We start from the raw sequence: 4,457 nt of genomic DNA, 5'->3' as shown, positions 1-4,457 counted from the left end.
TTGCTTTTAAAATCTTCAGAAATTTGTCTAAAACCTGATGATCATGTTATGCAACATGATTTGAGCACACCATGTGCTTCAATGGAAGCAAGAGTATTTGACCTTCTGTGCAATTTTTAATGTCACAAATTTGCTTTCATTCAATAAGTGATTTACAAAGACTGCAGAATTTGGTTCAAATTATTTAAAAGCTGTCAGAGAGAATCTGTGGCTTGGCTTTGATTTGGTTTGACCACAGAACACACACACACATACAAAACAAGAAACAACTATGTCCTAATTCTGTTTCCTCGGTGTGCCGCAGGAAAGCAGCTTCTGCCTCTGTCCAGCAGCATGCACGGTGGAGTGAGTCAGCTGGCCTGGCAGCAGCACACAGGAGAACCCAATAACTTGGTCCGCATGAGAAGTCAATCCTTTGGCCAGTCTGCCCCCTCTCTCACTGCGGGACTGGTGAGTACATGTGCACCACGCATGCGCACAAACCCTCTCTGTCCGTTTCCATCCAACACAAGCAGATGCAAACACAGGGTCCAAAATTACCCAAAGTGCAAGTGAAAATCTGACAAATGCAAGTAAAAGTGTTAAGGAACTGCAACATACTACTTGGTATAAATCAAATTTGTAAGAATGATAGTGTGACCATCAGTGTAAAAACCTCCATGTGATGACAAATGTGGTACATGTGGTATTTCTTTTTCAGATTTTCTTCATTGGCCCATGTGGCAAACAACAAAAACTAAAACCATAAAAACATTTTTGTTACTTGAAAAAAATATTAACTGAAATTAAATAAAATAATAAAAAACTTAGCCATATTTGCCAAGAAAATGTTTCTTATTTTTATTTAGTATAACTTATAACTAAAATAAATAACAATACTAATTCAATTATAGTAATCTGTACTAAATTTGTACTAAAATAACGCTGGTGGCAAAAGGTTAAAATCGAAGTAGTGAATTTCAAATAACTGCCACTGACACGATGCTGATGAATGAATCGGATACAGTAGCTCACAGATGCAAATTTACAGATCTCAGAGTCAGATCACGTTCTTTTTTACTTTCATTGTATATCTGAGTAAATGCAAAGGCAGTTTAGGTGTGGCTGGTCTGTGTGAGTTTATAGAGGTGTAGATGTGAAGAAAAGTATATAGTGTCAATTACAGCAATATACCTTTATCTGATGAGGTCTTGTACCTGCTAAATGTGCAGAAGATGTGTTGGCAATCATTTTTTTGTGCAATCTAAAGCCTAGTGCCATAGCTACATCTGCTGCCCAAGCCTAGTACTACACCATTGAAAATGGGGAAATAGCATAAGGGAAGCCCAATGATTAAGTTTTGATTATTATGTAATATAAATGAATCAACATATATAATTATATAATAATTTATAATTATAATTATATATAGTATATAATTGCATAATATTAGTAATAAGTGTGTGTGTGTGTGTGTAATCTTTTTTCTTTTTGATCTACTTGAACATTTCCCAATTTAAATTTTTTGGATGTAGTCTTTTGTGGCATGCTGGACCTTTTTAATGACTGTATAATAAGATTACTAGATATAAATGGACTATTAATACTAATCAGATTTGTTCTGTAAACAGCAAACAGAGATAAAGCATTTGTGATTCCCTATACTGAGTTTGCTATTTTCAGATTCTTAAGTCCACTACTGTCTGATAAATTGCAAGTCACAGTGTGTATGAGTGGATTTGCTTTACACTGCTCTTGTTTGCATACAGAACTGAAAGCCTTGTACATAATACAGAGAGTTCTGTGATGCTCATGGTTGTTTCTAACCAAGAGGTGGCAGCATTGGCCACTGATGTAAAACTAAACAGTACAAATCTTGAAAGGATAAAGTGCTACACATGGGCTGTGTGATTATCTCAGCTCTTATGTTTATGGATGAATAATGTACTCACCACTACAGTGTAGCACACTGTCCTAATAAAGTAGCAATTGATATGCCAGTGCTGCAGCAGACCCTATTTAAAAGGCCTTGTCTGTTGAAAGAGAAGCCATGAACACACTAATTGCTGCTTATTAGGCGTTATATGCCAGCAAACACTAGCATGCTGATATTAAGATGTAATAGTCCACAGTTATTTAAAGTTGCAACTTGCAAGACTACTTTTATACTGTTTGGCAGTATGCTGGATAATATAAAGTTTGTTTGTGCCATTAAAATGACTGCATCAACATATTTCAACTGTAATTTAAAGGCCTGTTGATTTGAATTCATCACTGTTTTATATGACACATAGCCTTTGGATGATAAATTCCTATGCACATCAAGTAAGAGGCATCATGAATATGATATCCATCATGATGCAGCAGTATATCAAGTTTTTAAAATGAAATTATTCATTTTAATATGTGTGCAATCTATTTGACAAATCATTTTTCAAATAGATTGCAATACTATATAAAGCATCTTCCATAAGAATCTTCCATATTCCATTCATTATCCATAGCAAATGAAAGAGTCTGATTATCAGGTCCTCATCTTGACTTGTTTGGGACAAGTCCTGCTCTGCATTTTCAATTCTGCCCACTGATATCCAACATATTTAACAGGATATAAATCTTTACCGGTTGACACTATTATGGTTAATGCCACCAAGCTTTGCAAGTAGGCTGTTATTTTTCTTCTCATTCATAGACCTAATAATGTGGTAAAGGAAATGACCCGGTGTTGGTTTATCCTGTGGTGATGTAGTTCATAATGCTCAGATCCAGGCTGTGAGGGCCAGGGGTGCTGCTTCTGTGCTGCTTTATTGTATGAGACGTGGGAGAGACATAGAAGAGGGAATGGAGTGACTTACAGGGAACCATGCAGGACAGGCAGATGGTGTTTACCTTCCAACTACAAGCATGGAGTGGTGTGTGTGTGTGTGTGTTTTGTGCAAGCAAATTATTTTTATTTTTTGGGGTATGTGATTTTTGTGACATGAACCACTGATTATGCAAAGTGATTCATCTGATTGGTTTTCATAAGATTTATTGTTCTGCCAACAAGTTACCCACAATGGCAGACAAGGTGCTTGAAATAGCATTACTCATTGAGCTAAGGGATTTGAGCAAACACCATAAGTATTTAACTTGTTACCTACATAAGTGATCAGACTTGCATCTAGGACATGATAAAACGATTAAACAATTAGATTTACATTGAAGGGAGGACCTAAGTCATTTGTTACATAGCAACATGTATAATCGTGTGCAATATGCATAATTGTGTAAGTTGTTTCTTTCTTATATTTTTAAGGGATATGATAGCAGGAAATTGTCTTTTGGTTATACACAGGTCGCTGTTGCCTGTTCAGATCTTTTAATGGCACACCTTCAGGGAAGAAAAAGGTTGTTTTGTTTTCGTCCTTTGGTGCTCAGTCTAAATTGAGATGGCAGTGAGGCTGGAATAAGCAAACAGTGGCATTAACATACCGTGATATTTGCATAATATTTGCATATAGGCTGGGGGAAAAGGCAAGGTTGTTCTAGTACTGTTGGCAATATTCTTATTCATTCCTGTTTCTAAAACTGTATTTTATCATCTACAGAAGAACGGATAAAGAAGCAGATTCCTAGTTGAAGTGCCTTTTGTACAGAGGATACCAGACTTAAATTGTGCAGTGGTTGTATATTTTAAATGGTGATTTGTTTTCCCCTCCCAGGGAATCTGGTCTTTAGTGTGGTTAATGGAGCTTTTATAGGCAGTTGGAGACCCGCATAAGTAGCTGCGGCTCTCATGAATACACAGTCAATCCTTTGTCACGTAATCTTTTAATGGGAGAGTGAAATCTGTTTCCATCCTTTCAAAATTTTAGCTTGCGCCTATACCTCTTTCTTGATCGATTAATTTTTGAAAAATGTTACCCAGAGGCAATAGGCTTTAACGGACACAAAGAAGACAAAGAAAAACACCAGACCAGTATGTTCGCTCATCTCCCATCATTGAGGTCACAAACAGCCGAAGTGAGTGACTTATGTCGCGGGGTGAATGAGAACACAGACTCGGTACTGATCGAAAGAGCCCCGGAGGGTGATTTATTTGCCCACACACTGATTACACGTGCCCTGATTAATGGTGCTCGGTGCCCGTCTCAGCGTGGTGCTCGTGGGGTGAAGTGCCGTGGTGCAGATCCCTCTCCCAGGGTGCCTTCGGAGTCTGTGAACAATGAGAAACAAGCATTAATGTCGCCCGGAGCTCCGGGGTGCCTCCCCGCTGGTGTCTCTTCTCCTGGCTTTTAAGGCCAGCGGGAACGAGCTCCAGGTGCGCCACTCATCGCGCACAGGTGTTGTGCGTCGGTGATCAGTGTGGCAGCGGCGTTTCCAGCGACTGGACTCGGGATACTCACCACATTCCCCCCCCCTAGGCGTCGCCCTGGTCCTGTGGGGAAACACACAACTCGTTGTGGGGGTATTACGGGGGGGGGATTTGATGTTAC

This window comes from Sinocyclocheilus anshuiensis, unplaced genomic scaffold (assembly GCF_001515605.1).
Source record: "Sinocyclocheilus anshuiensis isolate Anshui unplaced genomic scaffold, SAMN03320099.WGS_v1.1 scaffold629, whole genome shotgun sequence".
Lineage (NCBI taxonomy): Eukaryota > Metazoa > Chordata > Actinopteri > Cypriniformes > Cyprinidae > Sinocyclocheilus > Sinocyclocheilus anshuiensis.
Note: the sequence above shows the minus strand (reverse complement) of the source record.